The sequence below is a fragment of the Lathyrus oleraceus genome, chromosome 1 (assembly GCF_024323335.1).
Source record: "Lathyrus oleraceus cultivar Zhongwan6 chromosome 1, CAAS_Psat_ZW6_1.0, whole genome shotgun sequence".
Classification (NCBI taxonomy): domain Eukaryota; kingdom Viridiplantae; phylum Streptophyta; class Magnoliopsida; order Fabales; family Fabaceae; genus Lathyrus; species Lathyrus oleraceus.
Genome location: NC_066579.1, coordinates 286488499 through 286512704, shown reverse-complemented (window position 1 = coordinate 286512704; position 24206 = coordinate 286488499). Strand labels below are relative to the sequence as shown.

General features: G+C 41.1%; 1 long non-coding RNA gene across 8 annotated transcripts in view; it reads left to right on the top strand.

Annotated features, from left to right (window-relative positions):
• The window catches only part of LOC127130747 (uncharacterized), a 31298-nt gene extending 7575 nt beyond the window's left edge, over positions 1–23723 (top strand). Inside the window, exons 3-7 of one of the 8 annotated variants that reach the window (XR_007806493.1) lie at positions 21738–21920; positions 22021–22391; positions 22492–22917; positions 23080–23201; positions 23416–23723. This is a non-coding gene — a long non-coding RNA (uncharacterized LOC127130747). Of the gene's footprint in view, positions 1–20943; positions 21503–21601; positions 21921–22020; positions 22455–22491; positions 22918–23079; positions 23202–23403 lie in introns of those variants that run through there. The other 7 variants (XR_007806492.1, XR_007806491.1, XR_007806488.1 and 4 more) reach the window with 7 other exon arrangements.
• Positions 23724–24206: the final 483 nt, after the last annotated feature.

Genomic DNA, 24206 nt, shown 5'->3' with positions numbered 1-24206 from the left:
TTGGATCATTGAATTCGAGCAGAATTTGTGCATATTCCAAGCAAGAACATGAAGATGGAAATTATTGATTGAGCTAGATCCAAGCATCTCTAGGCCTCAATTTCAACTTCAAGCTTCATAACAGTGATATAGGAGTGAATTTGGATGCTTGCCAAGCCTTGAACCTACTACTGCCATTGTTGGAGCTTCAAGAGGTCACAATTTCGAATCTCTTAATTCCTGCTTTTATTGTTGTAATGTTGTAGTTCATTGCTTGCTGATTCCACTGGTATAAAGAACATGAAATTTGGTGCAATATTCATGGAGATATGATGAATCTAAGTTTAGAATGTGAAATTTTCTTCTCTTCGATTTGCATGATTCTTTAGGAACTAGGATAAAATGATAGTGGATTTGGAACCTACATGTCAAGACGAATCGATTGGTATATAATTTCGTAAATTCTGGAAAAAAAATATCCACGTGTCACTGTTCACCACCGTCTCCATGAAGAAGACGGTGGTTTCCACCGTGCGCCACCATGAGTGCTGCGCTAGGGTTCTTGACTGTAGAACATGCTGCAAGCCTTGTTTGATCCAGGTTTCTCCCTTCGATTCCCATGGAGCGCGTTTCTGTTTTCTTTTTTTCATTTTAATTGCCTAGCCTTGAAACGACGTCGTTTCAGGCAGCGCGCGTCCCTCACTTCGATCCTGGCCTGTGCCACTTTCAATTTTCCAATTCATTTCATTATTTCTTCATGTTTTGCAATTTTTATTTCATTTTATACATGATCTTGAAAATCATAACTAATTGAATAATGATCCAAATAATTCCAGGTTTTTTTCTACATGATCCTTGAGATGTCTAGAATTTTATGGTTTTGATTTTATGATTTTACCGTTTCTGGAATTTGAATTGTGTTAGAGTGATTGAACATGTATGCTTTTGTGACCTTGCTTCATTCATCCTATCATAAAATGCTCATACATGATCCAAATGCCATGAAATTTTGCATGATGATTCTTAACATGATGATGGATTTGTGTGATTTTATTTGGAATTTTTTGCTATTTCCTTCACTGTTTGGGACATATGTACTTTAGGTGTGACAATTTGTGTCACACAATTGGATGTCTTGCTTGTGCATTTTCATTTCTAGGTCAATTGGATTCTGTTGATTCTGATTTTTGGTATGATGATTTTGTTGGACATGTTGTATGCTCATAAAAATTTCCAGAATTGTTTGAGTCTTTTCTATTTTAATATGGAATTTTGATTCTTGTTGACCAAATATATGCTTTGAAATTGCCTTGTGCTTATTATCATGATTGGTTGGTGGATTTACTTAATGCTTTTGACTTGGTCCTTTTTAGGACATGTTCTTGATTGAATAAATGTGATTCATGTTGAGTTTTAGCTTCTGTTTTGACTTTTTTCCCCACCTTTGACCCTAGCCTTTGAGCTAGTGGTTTGTTCTCATCTTTTGGACTTTGTGTTTCAGGTTTCAAGCAATTAGCCACATTGGTTGATTTGATCTCATCACTTGAGATACAAGTTATTTTGGTTGACTAACCTTGCTGTTTTGTAGGTCTTGTGGATGATGAATCAATTTAGTTTGCTTGCATCTTATGCCTTGCATTGATGTTGTCTGATGATTGGTTGTCTCACTGTTGGACTTTCTGTTTGATTTTTCTGAATACTATACTGATTGTTTGGTTATTTACACAGGTACTTTAGTAGCTTTAACTCATTGCTTGAGTTGCTTGACTTTATTTGTGGTTGGCATACCACCCAGGTAATGACCTCTGACTTCATGTAGTCTGGAAGACCTGTCATGTTATTTTGGCAGGCACCTGTCTGAAGCCCTCCTTAAGAGGCAATGTTTATGGTTGTTTATCTTTATGCCTTGTACATGTAAAGACCTCCTAAGTGAAGAGGCATTGGCAGATAGAAAGGATGTGAAATCCATCCCCAGCTACTCAGTTGAGTCTTTCATCTTGCTCGCACTACGTGCTGATGCATTTTGAATAAACACCCAAGATCATTGTCCAGAGTCAGTCATGTGGAGTAGAGTTCCTCATTCTGGACTCCCCCACTTTCATTGTTTCAAGCTCTCCCAGGCCAGGGATAAGAGCTATGAGGTCTTGCCCTCATTTCCTATTTCATCTGCTTCACCCTAACTCTCAATGTTAGGGTTAAGAGCACAAAACACCCTTTCCAGTTGGCTTGACTGTCGAGGTTGACATGACCCCTTGACTAAAGCCCAGCCTTGTATGAGCCATTTGTTTGCATACAGTGTGTGTGCTTGCTCTCTTGTGCTTGTGTTTGCTTACTTGATTGATGTTTAGGTTAGCTTGCTTCCCGTGCGAGTTAGGATTAGAGACTTCAACATAGGGATCGTATGCATGACAACTTCTAGGCTCGAGTCGTAGTCTCCCTAGTAGTCTGTTATCTCCCTAGTCTCTGGTTTGGATAGAAGTTCTTTCCCTGTTAAGGGGAACTACATCGCCCTGATCCTCATACCAGATGAGGTACGTAGGCAGGAGATGAACAGATCTCTCAGGGAGCCCCTTTTTCTTTTTCAACCCCTTGTGTTGTGTGGAGTCTGATGTAAGTCCAGCGATTGGCATTCAGTTTCCTGTTTGCGTTTCTTTGTTTGGAGTCTGACGTAAGTCCAGCGATTGGCAGTCGGTTTCCTGTTTGCGTTTGTTTGGTGTGCGTTAGCCGAGGTACGAGTGCTCTGATTCTTTCTCTGGTTGGAGAAGATACGTATGCACAGGATGCGATATCCTAGCGAGCACGTTTCCCCCCCGAACTACGTCGACTCTGATGTCTGTGTCTGACAGACTACGTAGGCTCAGGATGTGATATCCTGCCGAGTCCCGCTTTCTCCGTCTTTCGTATGTATTTCCTTCCAGCTTGTGCAGTTCTTGAGCAGTCTTTTTAGCAACCTTTCTTCTATTCTTTCTGAGCGTGGATCCCGTCGAGTACGACGGATGCGTAGGGGTGCTAATACCTTCCCTTCGCATAACCGACTCTCGATCCCATCAATCTCTGGTCGTGAGACCATTTCCTTTCCAGGTTTACTTCGAGCGTTTCCTTTCCCTCCTTTGGGATAAATAACGCACGGTGGCGGCTCTGTGTCTTTTCCCGCCGGTTTTTTCGCGTAATGCGACACTATGATCCTTATGTCTTTGATAATCCAAGCACCTCGCCTTTGAAAAAGTCAGGTAGATTGATTCTTTGTCTTCGAGGGATATGCTAGATGCCTGAAAGTACAGTTCTTTGCCTTGGAATTAATCCCTAACTTTTTCCTGGATCGCCCTTTCGGGTTTTTGATCCACCGGGATACCCTTCTTTCCTGAGCCGCCCTTTCGGGTTTTCAACTCAGCGGGTCAATTTTTTTATTTTTATCCCTACTTTTTGCCTGGATCGCCCTTTCGGGTTTTCGATCCACCAGGATAGCCATTTTTGCCTAAATCGCCTTTTCAGGTTTTCGATTTAGCGGCTTTTTATCATTCCACTTTTCTAGGCAAAGTACTTTTTAACAGCATCAACATTGGTAGGAACTGGCAATTCATCACCATCCATAGTTGCCAGGATTAGAGCGCCTCCGGAAAAGGCTCTAACCACCACAAATGGACCTTCATAATTTGGTGTCCACTTCCCCCTAGAGCCCTTGTGAATGGGCAAGATTTTCTTCAGCACCAAATCACCCTCTTGAAACACCCTGGGACGAACTTTCTTGTCGAATGCCTTCTTAAGCCTCCTCTGATAGAGTTGACCGTGGCCTAAAGCTTTTAAGTGTTTCTCCTCGATAAGGTTGAGCTCGTCGAACCTTGATTGAACCCATTCTGCCTCGTCTAACTTAGCCTCCATTAAGACTCTCATCGAGGGAATCTCCACTTCTATGGGGAGAACTGCTTCCATGCCGTATACTAAGGAGTACGGGGTTGCCCCTGTTGAAGTTCGTACTGACGTACGATAACCATGTAACGCAAAAGGTAGCATCTCATGCCAATCCTTATACGTGACTACCATCTTCTGGATGATCTTCTTGATATTTTTGTTTGCAGCTTCAACAAACCCATTCATCTTAGGTCGATATGGTGACGAGTTGTGATGCTCGATCTTGAATGTTGTGCATAGCTCCTCCATGGTCTTGTTGTTGAGATTGGACCCGTTATCAGTGATGATTTGGTTGGGAATCCCATATCGACATATGATGTTGTTTTTTAAGAAACGGGCGACCACGTGCTTTGTGACATTCGCATAAGATGCGACTTCAACCCATTTAGTAAAGTAGTCTATGGCCACCAAGATAAATCTATGCCCATTAGATGCTTTGGGTTCTATCATCCCGATCATGTCGATGCCCCACATAGAGAAAGGCCAAGGTGATGCTATAACATTCAGTGGGGTAGGCGGTACATGTATTTTGTCAGCATATATCTGGCATTTGTGGCAGGCTCTAGTGTAATGATAACAGTCGGCTTCCATCGTTAACCAGTAGTAACCTGCCCTCAGGATTTTCTTCGCCATGGAGTGCCCATTTGCGTGTGTGCCGAAAGACACTTCGTGTATGTCCTTCATAAGCTGATTAGCTTTGTGTTCATCCACACACCTCAACAAAACCATATCATAATTCTGCTTGTACAATACCTCCCCATTCAAGAGGAACTTTGATGCCAGCCTCTGGAGGGTCCTTTTGTCAAGGCTAGAGGCCTCTGCCGGGTATTCCTGCTTCTCTAGATACCGTTTGATGTCAAAGAACCAGGGTTTACCATCTGGCTCTTCTGTCGTCAACAGGCAATGCGCGGGTTCATCAAAACGCCTAATTTCAATGTGAGGTTGATGGTTGGGCCATATTAACTTGTACATGGAAGCCAAGGTTGCCAAAGCATCTTCCATCTGATTCTCTTCTCGAGGAATATGAGAGAAAGTGATTTTGTCGAATTTTGGGAGTAACTTCAGCACATAATCCCGGTATGGAATTAGGTTGGCATGTCTTGTTTCCCAATCACCTCTGATCTGATGTATCACTAGGGCGGAATCCCCAAATACTTCTAGCACCTTGATCTTCAACTCAATAGCTTCTTTCAACCCTAGTATGCAAGCTTCATACTCAGCCATGTTATTTGTGCAGGTAAAACAGAGCTTTGCAATGAATGGTAGATGGAAATTCTTGGGAGACATCAGCACTGCCCCAATTCCATGGCCTATTGCATTTGAGGCGCCGTCGAACATGAGAGTCCAGCCTGCTTTTGGCTCTAAATTCTCCTCTTGTTTGGAGTCTTCAGCATCCTTGACAACCATGATGTCCTCATCTGGGAAGTCAAACTTCAAAGGTTGGTAATCCTCTAATGGTTGGTGGGCAAGATGGTCTGCTAGTACGCTTCCTTTGATTGCCTTTTGTGCAACATTTCGAATATCGTACTCCGATAACGATATCTACCATCGGGAAATCCTACCAATAAGAGCTGGTTTCTCGAATATGTACTTGATGGGATCCATTTTAGATACCAACCAAGTCGTGTGAGTTAGCATGTACTGTCTGAGACGCTTAGCGGCCCATGCAAGTGCACAACAAGTCTTCTCGAGTAAGGAATATTTGGTCTCGCAATCATTAAACTTCTTGCTCAGATAATATATGGCATGCTTTTTTCTACCAGTCTCATCTTGTTGTCCCAATACAAAGCCCATGGACTCGTCAAGCACTGTTAAGTACATGATGAGGGGTCTCCCTTCTGCAGGAGGCATCAGAATCGGCGACTCTTGTAAGTATTCTTTGATTTTGTTGAAGGCTATTTGTAGGTGTTTAATTGGCTGCATTATATGGTAAAACACTAGATGGGTACTAATGTCTTGACTGATGTCATGACATGTACGTGTAACTACATTGTAGTTACTGCAGGACTAGCTAACACAGGATTTATTGAATGTCAAACTGGATGCTGTGACATTCATACCTGTCAACAGATACTAAGGAATAGAACAGCAGGAGTTCTGTTAGAACTTAGTATTTAAGTGCAGTCTGGTTATCAAGGAAGAACCAGACCTGGCATAAGGCCTACTGACTGAATGTCAAACTGGATGTTATGACATTCATCATTGAAAGCAGTTGCTGAAGATTAGACAGAGTGGTGGTCTGTTATACATCAGCATGTAACTTAGTTTGTTCTTCAAGAGAATAACAGAACTAACTTAAGGCCAAATGTGTAAATGTTAAGTTGGACACTTTGACATTTATTAATGTAAGCTGTTACTGTAGTATGGTCATTTTGATCATGTACAGGTCAGCAAAATTGTACAGTCTGTTTTCTGGAAAAACAGACTCAGCATATGGACCTTGATGTCAAGCTGAATGTCGTGACATTCATGCCTGACAGCATATGCTAAATTGTAGGTTGTTCAGTTTTCTGTTTCAGCTTTTTCTCAGGCTATTCTTTAGGGATTCAACAGCTGAGAGAAAATCCAGGAAATTAACAACCAAGCTACATTCAATGAACCTAACAAATAGCCTATTTGTTAGTAACCTAAATGTTGAATTTATGGGAACTTGAGTGACCTTAAATTCAGGATAATACAGGTGCAAAAGCCCAGGTGCTGCAATATAAAAAGGAAGGCGTTCCTTCATTCAGTTTCAGGGATTTTGAGGCGTGAAGATTAAGTGTGTCCATCATACTTCACTGCTGTATTTTTGTGAGTCTTGTATTAGACGTATCTTGTAAGCCAAGTCATTATCAAGTAGATGATAGCTTTGGCATAGGGTGTTCATTGAGTTGTAAGTGTTGTGTCACTCAAAGCTTTTAAGCGTGAGTGCTGTGTATCTTGATTTAAGCTGTGAAGCATAATCAAGAGTTGTTTTTGAAGTGTGACTTCAAAGTGTCTTTAATATCACTGAGGTGATTGAGGGGGAGTGAGTAGGAACTCTGATCTTAGTGTAAGATTGAAATTGCATTGGGTAGGGATTAAGTGATAAGTTGTAAACGGGTGAGTTTAGCTTTGAATTGAGTCACCTTGAGAAAAGGAACCTCCTCCACTCTGTATGAAATATGGAAGGGCAGAAAACCCACTGTGAAGTACTTTCATATTTTTGGAAGTAAATGCTACATTCTCACAGATCGTGAACAGAGAAGGAAGCTAGATCCCAAAAGTGATGAAGGCGTATTTCTGGGATACTCCACTAACAGCAGAGCCTACAGAGTGTTCAACTACAGGACCAATGTCCTGATGGAATCCATAAATGTCATTGTGGATGATAAAGAGGAAGGAACCGATGTCATGGAGGATGTTGAAACATACCTTGACAGTCCAACTGACAGTCCAGTCAAGTCTGAAGAAGTACAGGAACCTCCTCCTGAATGTGAAGTAGAGGCACCCACCAAAGTGCCATCTATCAGAATTCAGAAAGACCACCCTAAAGATCTTATCATAGGGGATCCCACCAGTGGTGTAACTACAAGGTCAAGAGGAATAAACTCAAATTCCTGCTTTGTTTCCAAGGTTGAACCGAAGAATGTGAAAGAAGCCCTGACTGATGAATACTGGATCATTGCCATGCAAGAGGAACTCGAGCAGTTCACAAGGCATGAAGTATGGGAGCTGGTTCCAAGACCTGAAGGGTCCAACATCATTGGTACCAAGTGGATCTACAAAAACAAATCTGATGAGAAAGGAGTAATTACTAGAAATAAAGCAAGACTAGTAGCTCAAGGATACACTCAAGTCGAAGGGGTAGACTTTGATGAGACATTTGCTCCTGTGGCTAGACTTGAGTCCATCAGATTGCTGTTGGGGGTAGCCTGCATCCTGAAGTTTAAGCTATTCCAAATGGATGTGAAGAGTGCATTCTTGAATGGCTACCTGAATGAAGAAGTCTATGTGGAACAACCCAAAGGGTTCTGTGATCCTAACCAACCTGAGCATGTATACAAGTTGAAGAAAGCCTTGTATGGGTTGAAGCAAGCACCCAGAGCTTGGTATGAAAGGTTAACCGAATTTCTGACCTCAAATGGATACAGAAAGGGTGGCATAGATAAAACCTTGTTTGTGAAGGATGAAGAAGGCAAAATCATGATAGCTCAAATCTATGTTGATGATATTGTCTTTGGTGGAATGTCAGAACAAATGGTTAAAAAATTTGTTCACCAGATGCAGTCTGAGTTTGAAATGAGTTTAGTGGGAGAACTTACCTATTTCCTTGGAATGCAAGTAAACCAAATGGAGGACTCTATGTTTCTCTCCCAAAGCAAGTATGCCAAGAACATAGTTAAGAAGTTTGGTATGGATAATGCCAGGCACAAGAGGACTCCTGCTCCCACTCATCTAAAGTTAACCAAAGATGATGGAGGGCCTAGTGTTGATCAATGCCTGTACAGAAGCATGATAGGTAGTCTGCTGTATCTGACTGCAAGTAGACCTGACATCTCTTATGCAGTTGGAGTGTGTGCCAGATACCAAGCAGAGCCCAAGGTAAGCCACTTGAATCAAGTTAAAAGGATTCTCAAGTACATCAATGGGACGTGTGACTATGGGATGCTGTACTCACATGGGTCTGAACCTGTCCTATCTGGGTACTGTGATGCTGATTGGGCTGGAAGTGCTGATGACAGAAAAAGCACATCAGGTGGATGTTTCTTCTTAGGAGAAAACCTCATATCGTGGTTCAGCAAGAAGCAGAATTGTGTCTCTCTGTCCACTGCGGAGGCTGAATACATAGCTGCTGGAAGCAGTTGCTCCCAACTGGTTTGGATGAAACAGATGCCCACTGAGTACAATGTCTCTCAAAATGTCATGAGATTGTTCTGTGATAATCTCAGTGCCATCAATATCTCCAAGAATCCCATCCAACACAGCAGGACCAAACATATTGACATTAGGCACCACTTCATCAGAGATCTGGTGGAAGACAAGGTGATCACTTTGGAACATGTAGCCACGGAGCTTCAACTGGCTGACATATTTACAAAGGCGCTGGATGCTACTCAGTTTGAAAATTTAAGGAGCAAACTGGGAATATGTCTCTCTGAGACCTTATAGCAACCACTGATGTTTGGGATAAATTGTTTAAGATCTCTGCCTATTAAACAATTTGTACTAAGTTATGATTGGTCACCAGATCATACCTATGCTACTTGCAACAAGGGTGGATACAAGAGGGTAAGGAGACACCTCACTGTGAGAAGGCCAATGTACCTGCAGGAGTTCAAGGATGCTGTTCATGCCGGAGTGGTTATGGATGTCAGAAACAAAATCATGGCATCTGATATGGTGGTACCTACTGTAAAGCAAAAGTGGGTGATTACTTGATCGAAGCTGTGAAGCAAGATCAAGTGGATGTGAACTTGGTTGAAACTGTGTAGTAAGACCAAGTCTGGAACTCTGTCATTGTGCTCTGGCTATGTTGTTGGCTTTGGCAACATTTTTGACAAAAAGGGGGAGTAATAACCACCACTACCCCTGACAAACAGAGTGGGTCTCTACAACAGACTCTCATGACAGATCTGAAGATTCCCCCCTGCAGCTGATGTTGAAGTTTAGGTGCAACTTCTAATATGTGTGCTGCTATGTGAAGTTTTTATTTAACTTCCATGTGTGTGAGTGTGCTGCCACTCTGAGTGTATTAGCTAGTATTATTTCCTGCTAGGTGTGTAATTCCGCTGCCATGAACTCTGTTATGGGGATCAAAGTGTTTTAGCCAAAAATTTGCCAAAGGGGGAGTTTGTAGGTGTTTAATTGGCTGCATTATATGGTAAAACACTAGATGGGTACTAATGTCTTGACTGATGTCATGACATGTACGTGTAACTACATTGTAGTTACTGCAGGACTAGCTAACACAGGATTTATTGAATGTCAAACTGGATGCTGTGACATTTATACCTGTCAACAGATACTAAGGAATAGAACAGCAGGAGTTCTGTTAGAACTTAGTATTTAAGTGCAGTCTGGTTATCAAGGAAGAACCAGACCTGGCATAAGGCCTACTGACTGAATGTCAAACTGGATGTTATGACATTCATCATTGAAAGCAGTTGCTGAAGATTAGACAGAGTGGTGGTCTGTTATACATCAGCATGTAACTTAGTTTGTTCTTCAAGAGAATAACAGAACTAACTTAAGGCCAAATGTGTAAATGTTAAGTTGGACACTTTGACATTTATTAATGTAAGCTGTTACTGTAGTATGGTCATTTTGATCATGTACAGGTCAGCAAAATTGTACAGTCTGTTTTCTGGAAAAACAGACTCAGCATATGGACCTTGATGTCAAGCTGAATGTCGTGACATTCATGCCTGACAGCATATGCTAAATTGTAGGTTGTTCAGTTTTCTGTTTCAGCTTTTTCTCAGGCTATTCTTTAGGGATTCAACAGCTGAGAGAAAATCCAGGAAATCAACAACCAAGCTACATTCAATGAACCTAACAAATAGCCTATTTGTTAGTAACCTAAATGTTGAATTTATGGGAACTTGAGTGACCTTAAATTCAGGAGAATACAGGTGCAAAAGCCCAGGTGCTGCAATATAAAAAGGAAGGCGTTCCTTCATTCAGTTTCAGGGATTTTGAGGCGTGAAGATTAAGTGTGTCCATCATACTTCACTGCTGTATTTTTGTGAGTCTTGTATTAGACGTATCTTGTAAGCCAAGTCATTATCAAGTAGATGATAGCTTTGGCATAGGGTGTTCATTGAGTTGTAAGTGTTGTGTCACTCAAAGCTTTTAAGCGTGAGTGCTGTGTATCTTGATTTAAGCTGTGAAGCATAATCAAGAGTTGTTTTTGAAGTGTGACTTCAAAGTGTCTTTAATATCACTGAGGTGATTGAGGGGGAGTGAGTAGGAACTCTGATCTTAGTGTAAGATTGAAATTGCATTGGGTAGGGATTAAGTGATAAGTTGTAAACGGGTGAGTTTAGCTTTGAATTGATACTACTAATAGTGGATTTCCTCCCTGGCTTTGTAGCCCCCAGACGTAGGTCATGTTAGACTGCACTGGGTGAACAATTACTTGTGTTATTTACTGCACTTACTGTTAAGTTCTGCATAATCCCTGTCTGTGCAGAATTGGATGTCATAACAACCAGTGTGACATCCAAAGTCTGATAACTAGAATTTCACTATTTGGCAGTCATCATTCCACTCCACGCCTTGATTCTTCCTTAGAAGCTTGAATATCGGTTTACACGTGGCGGTAAGATGAGAGATAAACCGGGCGATGTAATTCAGTCTTCCCAAAAAACCACGGACTTCCTTCTCAGTTCTTGGTGATGGCATGTTCTCAATGGCTCGAACTTTGTCAGGATCTACTTCAATTCCCTTTTGGCTTACAATAAAGCCTAAAAGCTTCCCAGATCGAACCCCAAATGTGCATTTGTTAGGATTAAGTCTCAACCTAAACTTCCTCAAACTAACAAACAGTTTCTCCAGATTAGTAATATGTTCCTCTTCTGTCTGGGATTTGGCAATCATGTCGTCTACGTACACCTCGATCTCTTTATGAATCATGTCATGAAAGAGAGTCACCATAGCGCGTTGATATGTTGCCCCAGCGTTCTTTAATCCAAACAGAATTACCTTGTAACAAAAGGTGCCCCAAGGGGTAATGAACATGGTCTTCTCCATGTCCTCGAGATCCATTTTGATTTGGTTGTATCCAGAGAAACTATCCATAAAGGAAAATACAGAGAACTGGGTTGTGTTATCTACCAATACATCTATGTGAGGTAATGGGAAATCGTCTTTGGGACTAGCTCTATTTAAGTCTCGGTAATCTACGCACATGCGGACCTTCCCATCTTTCTTTGGTACCGGTACAATATTGGCAACCCATTGTGGGTACTTAGCGACTTCGAGGAAACCAACGTCAAACTGCTTTCTCACCTCTTCTCTGATCTTGAGAGCCATATCTGGTTGAGTTCTTCTTAGGTTTTGTTTGACGGTAGAGCATTCTTCTTTAAGGGGAAGCTAGTCTTCACTGCATCTTGAAGCACGGCGCCTACCCTTACTTCTCTTTTGTCTTCTTCCGTTCCCAGGTTGATAACCTCGACGTCCTCCTGGTGTGGTTGAATGACCTTTTCTTCTTGTCTGAGCAATCTGGCCAACTCTTCAGGGAGTTCACAATCTTCCCTCCACTTCGTCTTCAGCTTGATAGATTGGACAATCAAAGTCATGCCAGACCATATCAGTGTCGTTATCAATGGTCTCGGTGGTGTCTCTGCATGTTATGATTTATGCAGTTTATTTAGAAAGTACATGCATAAAAATTGATGCCATTTTTTTTGTAATAGAAAAACAAAAGGAAAGGAACAAAAATTTGAATGAAAATCTCCATTTATTATTGATATAAAAACTCTTAAAAAAAGATAAAGGAGGCCATACAACACGCCACTGTGCCTTGGGCAGAGCATAGGGTTTTGTCTAAAATAATAAAATTACTTTTGAAAAAATTGAGGGACTTCCACAACCTTCCAGTTTGTCAGTTCTTCATTAGGTGCGGCTTGTCGTATCCAGCTAGACACCCCCTCCTCATGATCTTGAACATTGATCATTGCCACCTGGTTGCCAAAAATGTGACCAGTGCTGGTAAACGTTTCCTCTACAGGAGGGATCTGCTCTTTATCATGTTGGTTACCGGCTTCAATTGACGATGGGTCATACCCTAACCCAAACTTGTATCGCTTCTGGTTCACTTCCACCACTTTGCCCCAGTCTTGAACATTTTCACTTTCCATCACAGCCTTAGCTCCTTGCCACGAGGCCATGGACGGTCCTAACTTCGGAGTCTCCAATTTCTTTTGGACAACCATCATATTTACCACTTCCAAGGACTGGAATGGTGTCTCGGTTATCTCGCCATCCACCTCGATATATCGGAAAGATGTTAAGTGGCTAACCAAGATATCCTCCTCCCCTCCAATCACATTCATCTTGTCATTTGTAATGAATTTTAGCTTTTGGTGTAAAGTGGAGGTGACGACACCTGCAGAGTGGATCCATGGACTCCCAAGTAAGCAGCTATAACTGGGATGTATGTCCATAACCTGGAATGTGATATTGAAAAAGGTTGGGCCTATTTTGATTGGTAGGTCAACCTCTCCTATCACTGCTCGGCTTGAGCCATCGAATGCTTTTACAATTAGGGTACTGGGCTTCATATTCATCCCCTCCATTGGCAGCTTTATCAAAGTGGTTTTTGGCATGACGTTCAGTGAGGAACCTGTGTCTACTAATACCCTTGATAGTATAGTGTCTATGCATTTCAAGGAGATATGTAGGGCCTTGCTATGGTTCTTTCCCTCAACTGGCAGTTCATCATCGTTAAACCCCAAAAATTTTCCAGTGGTTATACAAGCTATCACATCGTCAAACTGTTCTATCGTTATGTCTTTCGTGATATGTGCTACGCTTAACACTTTCAATAATGAATTCCTGTGTGCTTCTGAGTTGAGCAACAGAGATAACATGGAGATTCTTGAAGGTGTTTGATTCAACTGGTCTACCACTTTATAATCACTTTTCTTGATTATCCTTAGAAATTCCTCGGCCTCCTCACGAGTGACCGCAGCTTTAGGAGATAGGTGCAAGTCTTGCATTTCTCGATTAGGGATAGGGATTTGGATAGGAGTAGCAATTTCTTTCCCTTTGGCTTTTGTAGAAGCATCAACAGCCCTTGGCGCGAACACTCGGCCACTGCGCGTCATTCCAGCTGGCCCCATAATTGAGGTGACGTTTGGTTCATTGATTACCACGGGTCGGTCTTCCTGCCCTTGCTTAAAAGCTCTGGGCTGATATATCCATGGTACCGCCTTCTCATCTTTATACGCAAACGGTGCTGGACACTCTATCACCAATGGGCTTATAGGGATTTCCACTTTAACCTCATCATAAGGGATGTCCACATTAACCTCATCATAAAGGATGTCCACCTTAACCTCATCATAAAGGATGTCCACCACGACGGCTATCTCTTCCTCTCCCTTGTTCTTGACACGGCGATTTATCTGTAACTCGCCTTAATCCAACATTTGTTGTATAAAATTCCTCAACCCTTTATCATTCTCATCATTGACTAGCTCCTCCGGACTAGACCACTTTTTAGCAGTTGTGCCCCTATCCTGGCGATAGGGGTTTGAATCTCTTCAACCTTAAGAATCAGTTCTCCCTGATCACTTTCCTCAATGGCACTGACGGAAGCATCTCCATGTGTTGGCATGGGATTAGTGTTCACGTTCGGGCGTCTCGGAGTGAAGGTGACAACCTTTGCTTCAATCAGGTCTTGTACCCTATTCTGAAATGCAAAACAATTCTCCAGGGTATGGTCGGGCGCTCCCATGTGAAATTCACAATGGGCATTAGCATCATATCCTGGTGGATATGGAAAGACAGTCGGTTTTAGCTCCCTCAATGTCAGAAGGCCCTCCTTTTGCAAATATGGGAATATTTGGCTATAAGGTACTGGTAGAGGGTCAAGTTGCCTTCTTGGAGGCCTTGGCCTGAATTGTCTTGGTGGTGCGGTGTTCTGCTGTTGACGATGTTGTTGATGATGTGGTTGATACATTGGTTGTTGTTGTATGGGTTGTTGATAAGGTATGGGTACCACGGCGGCGACTTGGCCATATGAAGCATGTTGCTTCCCTTTATAGCCTCTAGATACAGCGTTCGTTTCACCTTCTCTTTTCTTCTGGAAGCCTCCAGAATACTTTTTCGGTGCGCTAGGGGTTGCCACGGCTCCTGAAATCTTTCCATCCCTCAAACCCTTTCCTATGCGATCTCCGATTGTGACTAGATGCGCAAAATCGGAGGCTGCACTACTCACCAATCTATCAAAGAATGGGTCCTTCAGCGTGTCCACAAATATTCTAGTCATTTCCTTCTCAGACAATGGTGGCTCTACCTGAGCAACCAACTCTCTCCATCGCTGGGCGTATTCTTTAAATGACTCCTTTTCTTTCATTTCCATCCCTTGTAACTGCATTCGGTCGGGCGCCATATCCAAATTATATTTGTACTGACAGAGAAATGCGTCAGCCAAATCTTCCCAGTTTTGAATCCGCCCTTGCTCTAAGCTCATGTACCATCTTAGAAACGCTCCACTCAAACTGTCTTGGAAACAGTGTATAAGCAGTTTGTCATTTTCGGTATGAGCATCCATTTTCCTGAAGTACATCACTAGGTGACTTCTTGGGCAAGTCTGGACTTTGTATTTCTCGAAATCAGGAGTTTTAAATTTAGCCGGGATGACCAAATTTGATACTAAACGCATGTTCATGGCAGAGGCGCCGAAGATATTATTCCCTTCGATAGCTTTGATCTTCTTTTCCAAGGCACGAAGCCTATCTGCAGCAGGGTCTGGAAGTATCTTAGGCTTTGGTTGATCAGGCACATAGAAAGCTTCATACGGGTCATCTCCCATTTTGGACGCATAATGAGCAGGCGCCTCAGAAGGCTCTGCACGATCCCCATCTCCTTTGCTTCCTACTAGTATATGAACCAGACTCTTCTTGGCATGGACAAAGCTCTCGTCTTGGTGGACCAAACCCGATGTGCTATCATTCCTCCTAGCCCCAGCTTCTGCATCTGCAACCCTCTCTCTCTGGGCAATGGCGAGCATTGTTTCCAGCAGTTGATCTATCTTCTCTTGGATCGTATTGATGTCTGACCTCATGGTAACTTGGTTAGCCTCCACTTCCTCTAACGTCATCTTGTAGTTGCTTCGCGTCTCGTATCGGTGTTGATTAGTCAGTGTTACTGGATAGAGGTCAAAAGGTTGGGTAAGTTTTTGCATTTTTATGAAGCATGATGCATAATGAGGATGCGAATGTCATGCATATTTTACTTTCAGGGAATTTTCATCACTGTTGTAGTTATATTAAGCATTTGAAGAAAACATAAAGTCAAGAAATAAAAATGAGGATCATCCTCCTCTATTCAAATGTTTAAAGTATGGAGTACAAAGGCATAACCTCCCAAATCGATACAGCTCAAATACTAAACTGAATATAAGACAAACAAAAGAATCACACAGCAGTCTTTCGAGTTATGAGTTCTTCTAATTTAATCTTAAACCTCTTTATCATCCCCTCACACATCATAACAAAACATATTACAATGGGATGCGTGCCATGTTGGTCCAATCCTTCCACTGCCTCTCTCAACCTCCAAGGCATTTCTTGGGTCGTCCAGTTGCAGAATTGTACCAAACTGTTGAGCTTTGCATGGTACCCATCTTTGTCCACTTGCAGGAAATTGATAGTTCTCCAAAAGGTATTGTAATCCTCAATGACTTGCTCTCTTTCCCTTAGCCATATCACACTGTCTTGGTGGAATGCCTCGAATCTATCTTTCCAATGTTGAGCAACATCTCTAGCATCTTTTGCTTCTTGACATTTCTCGGCCCAAGTTGTAGGTGTGACTCGAGAAGCTTCAAGGGCTCTTTCCTTAAGTCGGCGCTCGTGCTCGGCTTGGGTCTCAGCATTATGGAGGGAGATAGTGAGATCTTGTATTTTAGCCTCCAATATCTCTCTAACTTCTTTTTTCTCTTCTGTAGCTCGTAGCCACCATCGCTTATTCTTTTGGCATTCTTTCTCAACTTGTCTCAACCGCTCTTTAATGGTTTCTAGGCAGTGATTAGCTTGTTCCATGCCTACCTTCACTTTCTTTCTCTTATGTTCTTCCTTGTCGACCTTTTCCTCAGTCGCTTCAAGCTGGGCCTTCTTCCTCTCTAGTTCCCACTTTATTTCATTTATTTCATTTGAAACTTGCTGGAAGTTGGTATGTAGATCTTCATTTTCTCGTCCAAGTCTTGCTATAGTAGCTCTCATCGCTTCCACTTCTTCCATGGAGACAGGGATGGGTTCTGGTGGTGGAGGTTGAGTTGGAGGATCGAGGATGAATGGCAGCTTGATCTCTTGACTTCTTCTGGTGACCCATTGATGATAGGGTTCTATATCCCCTATGACACCCTTTCCTTTGTCTTGTCCTCTAAAGCGAACTTTCTCCCAGGCTCGGATAAACCTTCTCAGCATTACGGGATCCTCCATATCATGGAACACAAAACCTTCTAACAACTGGTCATCTGGCTTGTATGTGATAGGATAACCCAACTGCCTTACTGCTAAAACAGGATTGTAGTTAATGCATCCTTTTGACCCTATTAATGGTACATTCGGAAATTCTCCACAACTAGTAATTGCATCTTCTACATTCAAACCATGAGGATACCAAATAATGGTATTTTCAGTGAGTCCTACTAGCTTTTGAGACCACTCATATCCATCCATACTTTCAATTGTATCAACTTCTTTGAACACATGAGAGACAAACCATTGGTAAAGGAGTGGTATGCAACATAACATCAATCCTCCCTTCTTCTCAAAGCGTAAGTGCAAGGTGTGATAAACATCTGCTAGGAGTGCGGGCACTGGATCTTCATTCTTAACCTTGACGGCCCAAAACACGCTAATAGCTGCTGCATCAATTAACTTCTCCATATTAGGAAATAACACCAATCCAAAAATAAGTAAAGCCATAATAGTATCATGGGCTTTCCATTTCTGGGCTTCAGCAAAGTTTTGAGCAGTTTTCTCCAGGTACTCTTGTGGAATTCCTTGTACCTTCCCCCAAATTTTGATGTTAGGGGTTAGATCTTTGACTGGGATGTCTAATACTTCTGCCAACTCTTTGGGTTTAGGGATTTGACCTAACCCCTTGTATGGTCCCTTCTTCTTCTTAGGAGAGTGCAATATTCTTCCGAATTCTTCCAAAGTCGGGGCCAACTGGAAATCTCTAAAGAGGAAACTTCTGAGTGGTGGATCATAAAACTGGGCTAGTGCGGTAATAGCATCCTTCTGTACTGGTACAGACAACAAGTGTAGAATCTTCCCATATTTGAGTGTGAATGTGTCTCGATGAATATTAGTCAACCCATCTCTGAATGCAATGAACCCCTTCACACATGGTACCTTAGCTTTGATTTGGAATGTTTTTTTCTTTTCTGACTCCATTTGTTCTTGAATGCTTAATTAACTGAAAATTTTGAAATTCCCTGAAAATAAAAAGTGTGTAAATGATTTTGCTATGCTCATAATGAATGCAACATGATGTTTATGCAATGACAGGGATCCAGGTTTCACATATATCACAAGGTTCAGCTTAGCAGCGGTTCTATGTCTTTTACCCCACACATCAAGGATTGCTCCTAAGGTTATCCATTATCATGATAAGAACTTAGAGTCATGGACCAAGTTCAGTCTTCCATCGCAATAATGGGCTAGCCACATTGAAATGGAAGTTCTGAATTGGTCTACTCTAAGTGGGATCCTCGTATTGTTCGAACAGGGTGTAGACCCTTCGGTTCAATACTACACGATCACCAATCATGAAGACGGACTTCAGTTTAAGATGAGGTTCCCAGAGTCATGGATCATGTTCAACGTTTCCTCATAATAATGGGCTAGCCATATTAGGATGGAAATTTTGAACAGATCTATTCTGGGTGGAGTTCTCGTATTGTCCCAATGAGGTGTACACCCCTCAGTTCAATACTACACAACTCTGGGTTCTAAGTTCTTCTCAAAGCTCGGGTACGGAGCTTATCTCACAACATGTGTCAAACACCATAGATCACCCAACATAATAGCAGAATAAATTACATAGCATAAATAATACATCAATATACCAAAGCAAATAAAAGCGGTATTTTAACGTCCAAAGCAAATTGACTAAGTTAGGCTTGACTCTCTCTAGCTTGGAGCATCTTAAATATCCCAAGCAGAGTCGCCATCTGTCGCATCTCGAAAAATACGATTCCTCACGATGGTCGTGGAAAAAATTATGTTCGAACAAAGTCGCCACCGAACTTTATTTATCCCAATGAAGGAATATGAAAATATCGATAAAACCTTTTTTAAAAAATGGAATAATGGTCGTCGCAACCATATTCGGGTTCGGGAGTCGATTACGCAAGGGGAAGGTATTAGCACCCCTCACGTCCGTTGTACTCAACGGGAACCTTTTAGTCTAATTTGCTATTTGAATGTTAGTTAAATGTTATTTGCTTTCTTCGAGTAATTAGAGTTGATAATAGAGATGGATGAAGACCTCAGAAGGGGAAAGGGAGGTTTTTTATTAGTGTGCTCACCAAAATCTCGCAATCTCGTGCCTACGTATCTTTATGGTGCAATAAGGAAGTCAGAGCATTCATAGTTCGGGGAACTACGGTTTTTTGTTGGTGTCTTTTAATGAACAACTGTGTAGATCGCGTTCTAAAGGCTAAACGCTGGCTTGGCTACTCTCGTTGGAGGCTTAAGCATTGGTTTGTGGTGCGCATTAGAAAGGATTAACAATGTTCTTTTGAATAGAATTTTTAACTTGTTGGTCGCACGGGGGCGAGATATTAATTTGATTTGTTAAGGTGTCTTGAAGAACGACGAAAGATTGAGCAATGTGGTGTACACCAATCGTTCAATTCTTTCGAGGTATAATAAGGCGAACGCCTTCTACTCCTTTTTCGTTCGATTGTTTTGAAAGTTTGTTTGTGGATGTTGAATATGCACGGTAGTGAGGCGTACGCCTCCTACTTGCTTATTCAAAGAATAATGAGGCGTACGCCACTTATTCCTTTATCCAAGTTTATTTAAAATGTATTAATCGGAAGCCGATGATTCGTGCAATATGGCGAGCGCCAATTACTCAAGCAATCGAGAGATGGTGAGGCGAACGCCTCCCATCTTTTATCATCCGAAGTTTAATTTAAGAAGAAAGGTTTTTAAATGTTGTATTTGTTATAAAAGATGATTTGAATTTATTCGATCGCGCTTTAATTTGATGACGAAGATTCGAGCAATGTGGCGTACGCCAATTATTCGAATAATCGAAAGATAGTGAGGCGAACGCCTCCTATCCTTAATTATCGGAAATTTAGAATTAAAAGATTTTTGAATTTGTAGTTGATTTAGAAAGTGATTTGAAATGTTATAGTCTGATGTTTTAATCGGACGACAAGAACTCGAGCAATATGGCATACGCCAATTATTCGAGAAATTGAGAAATAGCGAAGCATACGCTTTCTATATTCTTTTTCATCCCAAGTTTATAAAAAGATATATTTTGAGTATTACCCTAATTTAGAAAGATGATTTGTATTTTGTATGATTATTAAGGTTTTAATTGAATGACGAAAATCCGAGCAATATGGCGTACGCCAATTATTCGAATAATCGAGAGATAATGAAGCCGATGCTCACTATTCTCATTTTCATTCAAAGGTTAATAATTAAAATAAGGCTTTTAGAATTTATAAATAATTTGGAGAAATGATTTTAATTTTATGGATTTTTAGGGTTTTAATTGAATGACGAAAATCCGAGCAATATGGCGTACGCCAATTATTCGAATAATCGAGAGATAATGAAGCGGATGCTCATTAATATCCTTTTCATTCAAAATTAATTTAAATGATTTTGGAGAGTATACTAATTAAATATGTCGAATTTGAATTTTTTAGAATTAATCGGGTTTTGAGAAAAGTTACTTGGTGTTGGACCGCGATAATTAAATTGTTTTGAAATAATAAAATATAAAATGAATTATTCCCTTAATAACATTGATAAATTAATTAGTTACTTATTTTAATTATGATCTTCTTAAGGATGTAAATAATAGACTTTGAAAATAAAGATCGAAAAAAATCGTGGTGAAGATAGAAAAACTGTTTTAGCTCTTACTAAACCATTATTATGGTTCTTATATCATCCTAATACTAACATAAAATTGGAAAAAAAAAATCAAATAAGATGTAGATGGGGAATGAGAAGCAAAATGGGGTTTGAAGTTTAAACAAACCATAGGGCCTACAAGGCCCAAGGACTTTGTCTTTGCGAATTCGGGTTGGGCCTTAAGCCCCAAACCCTTCTCACATGCGGACCTAGGCGGTCACCAAGGGGAAGAGGAAACGTTTTGCCTCCGTTATCCACCGACCATTGCGAACACGTGGCTATGAATGATGATCTATCATTACCAAATGGCCAACCGGCAGTGAATCGCTCCCTTCAAATGCTTAAAGAAAAAACGTTGTTATCTCCCTTAAGATCTCAAACCGAAAAACGCTTCGGTTCCCTCTCCTTCTCTCTTCTACCTATTTTACTAAATCCAAACTCTCTTCTCTGTTAGTAAAAGAAAACCTTAATCCAACAAATTAAAACAACAACAAAAGCGATCCCTTTTTTTTACCGATTCAAACATACGCAAGCGAAAACTTAAGAGTTACAAAATAACCAAACAAATCACAACAATATGGTAAGAGATACGCAATATTTCTACAAAAAGGCATAAGGATTAATGCAGAAGGAAGTGATATAAAGTTCTCCGGAAAATAGAGTTTCCGACGAGCGTACCGGCGATATGACCCAACCTCGAGGTATTTTGATTTCTTCTCCCTTTCTTCCTTCTGAACTTTGGATCCTCCTCTTCTACGCCACGTCATTGCTGTTCCAAGTGCTCGTGGTAGGATAAAGGTATCCAGGTACTTTCTTCCTCAATGAATCGTCTCCTCGAAATGTTTTGCTCGTGTATTGTCGTCGGTCCTTACTGAGAGAGTTTAAGCTCGTCTTTTTCAGATTTTCAGTGGGAAGATCCGAAAAGAACTTTTAAATGGAGCTTTGGTGAGGGTTGAGTTTCGATTTTCGCAGGGTAACGGTGCAGAAATTCCGGTTGTCATCAGTGATCCAGTGCCTCCTTTTTATAGGGTCGAGTACGAGGTTCAATCGTCCTCATCTCTTATGAGCTGGCAAAAATCTGCGGATGAATCAATCCGTTAAAAAAAATCTCTTCCAGATTTGGTGGTCCTTCCTGTTAACGTGGTCCCAAAATGCAGGTGTTTAAGGTTTTGTCTGTAGTGAACGAGAAAGCGACGGGGTGCGGTGAAATTCTTCTTTACTGCAGTAAGAACTTTAACTTGATATTTATGTTTCTAATCCTTTTATATAACAGGAACTTTCTCTTTTCATCCAGTCTAGTAACCGGTAATTCTTGTCTTGGCAGGTTTTTTTCCTCTTGAAGCGATTCCAATTCTTCACCAATATTTAGCTTTCCTTGATTTGACATAACCTGTTTTATGGATATTTTGCAATTTGAATAGGTGGGATAATCTGCAGGTCTTTGTTACAATATTCACATATCTATGCGGTTTGGCCAATTGTTGTAAGCTTGTGCTCCGATTTTGCAGTAGGTTTATGTTGTGACATGTGCATGTCTGCAAGGTTTGGAAGGTTGTGTAATTTAGACCATCACTGTGTTTGTATTAAGCATGTTCATGTCTTTATTTTTTTAATGCTCTTATGCTTAGTTTCAGTGCGAGCAGGACGCAATTTATGGTTTTGTAGCAAGTTTAAGATCGTGTTCAAGAAACTATGGTATCCAACAACATACTTTGGCTTTGGCATAATAGAAGTTAATTCTTTCACCTCTGCATTTATGTACTACAATCTTTATCTTTTCATGGGTGTATTGTAGGTTGCTTGGACCCCTCTGGACATGCTTAGCACATTGCAATTCAAGCTAAGTTTTAATGCAAATAGTTGTTGATGCAGGTAATTGTTGATGTTGGTTATGCCATGGTATGCTGATGGCTCGAGAATGTCGACAGGTTTTGAAATTTTTGCAAGCAGGCTGCAGATTGTGTTTCATATGTGTACTACTGCAGGATATATTGCAGGTTGTTCATAATGCCAGACATTGGCCATGAAGTCTTATAATTCCCATTCGGTATACCACAATCACCTCTTGTTCATAGCCTTGGCTTGCAACATTAGCTACCAATGCTCGCGAAGTGCTAAGCCATGATTTCATTATGCCGTTGATACTCAGTCTTGTGCGATTTCTTTGAAGGAACGTCGACACTACAGGGGTGATGCACACTTTATCATGTTGGTTCACAAGGTGAGTGTAGCAATGTGAATTTTGTAATGACCTTGGACCTTGGCTGCTCTGAATGTCACTTTATCATTTCTCATGGTTTTAACTCTTCTGAAAACAAACCGTATGACATGCTGCCGGTTTCATATATCACCTACTTTTTGCAGCTTATTCCTTTTGGTACAGGGTGGTTGTTAGAATTTATGGACAACTCTGTCATGATTTTAAATGAAGGCGAGAAAGGTTGAGCCAATATTGGAGCGAGTATATTTGCAAATTCTGAAGCTCCCTTTCAAATGCTATAGACTGTTAGATTCTTAACTATCTTGTACTTTAAGCCAAGTCTCAAAATGCATTTATGGCACCAATCTATAGCAGTTACTTGGCTTAGCATGATATGGAATTATTACTGACTTGAATTGCAATTGTAACGTGATGTTATGCTTGGTCTTGCGAGGTATTTCTTTTGGTCATGGATAACTTGGCGTAGTGATAATGATATCATGCTAGGCGTTTTTGCAGGTTCAATATCTCACAATGGGCTTGGCCAAGGCTTGGAGAAAAAGATGCAAAACAAGTGATCCTGAACTCAGGTGATGAAACATGCACAATTGAGGTTTTGCTGTAGGTTGAACATGGCTGCAACTTGCCGTCACTGCGACATCATTATTCACAGTTGGCTTGGTTTTGCAGTTTGGACTTGGACGGCCTGGCTAGTGGCGTTCCGAATTTGTACTACATTAAAGCGTCAGTTTGCTGTGGCTGGAACTTTTGAGCTTTCTGCAATTACCTAGGCTTTTATTTGGATGAGTTTTGGATAGTTTGTAGCCTTACATTGCTTTGGCTATTGTAGCGAGGTATTCGTTACCATTAGAGATATTGACTAAATCCAAGGTAAATCATACAAGTCGAGTCGCCGCCACACTTCTATTTATCCAAAGGAATGGTTAGAAAGCGAACAAAAACCTAAAAGTTTTATCGAATAAAAAACTAGTAAAAATGTCAGAGATCTGGGTAAGGGGGTTGGTTATGCAATGGGAAGGTATTAGGCACCCAAAGCATCCTAGGTACTCCTAGGGAGCCCTTTTCACATTTGTTGCAAAGGTTGTTGTTTTTTTTTTGAAAATTTATTTGTGCCAACATGATTGAAGGGATGAGAAAAGCGTGTATGTTTATCTAATGTACTACTTACTAAAAGAAGGGTCAAAAGAAAATGACTCGCACGGACGTCGCATCCACTGCATACGTATCTCATCTGAATCTGAGAATCAGAGTCTTCGTAGCTCGGCTACCTATGGGTTAAAGAGGAGTGT